The sequence below is a fragment of the Scylla paramamosain genome, chromosome 13 (assembly GCF_035594125.1).
Source record: "Scylla paramamosain isolate STU-SP2022 chromosome 13, ASM3559412v1, whole genome shotgun sequence".
NCBI classification, from domain to species: domain Eukaryota; kingdom Metazoa; phylum Arthropoda; class Malacostraca; order Decapoda; family Portunidae; genus Scylla; species Scylla paramamosain.
Window position 1 is genome coordinate 981,496 of NC_087163.1, and position 427 is coordinate 981,922.

At 42.2% G+C, this 427-nt stretch overlaps 1 protein-coding gene across 1 annotated transcript in view; it reads left to right on the plus strand.

Moving 5' to 3' along the window:
* The window catches only part of LOC135106271 (translation initiation factor eIF2B subunit beta-like), a 48,112-nt gene that overhangs the window by 36,910 nt on the left and 10,775 nt on the right, over nucleotides 1–427 (plus strand). The gene's annotated exons all lie outside the window — the stretch shown is intronic.

Here is a 427-nt window from a genome sequence, read left to right on the forward strand (position 1 = left end):
GAAGGTTTTGAGGAGTAACAAACAGGACTTAAACAGAAAGAAGCACTCACTGCTAATGTTTAAGCTTGTGAATGTTGTTTAGGTGGTCTGTGTAAGGAAGAAACAACACTCTATGGTGTGGTACTGCTGGTGAATGCCATGGTGGAACACATACAGGAAATGGCCACATCTCTGGTTGCAGGGCACAACAACACCCACTTTATAACCTGTACCTGTGAATAACAGGATGTAACAGAGGCGCTGCATAGTGAACAGTGAAGCACGGTGTCTTCGTGCTGCCATCCTTTTCCTTGTCAGGCATCAAATGTGCAAACCCAAAATCCACAATCTTAATAACTGAATCTTCAGAAGAATCCTTGAACAAGAGATTCCGTGAAAAGATAATTAGATTAGAATGGCCTCGGAGAAGGATAATATCTGAATGGAA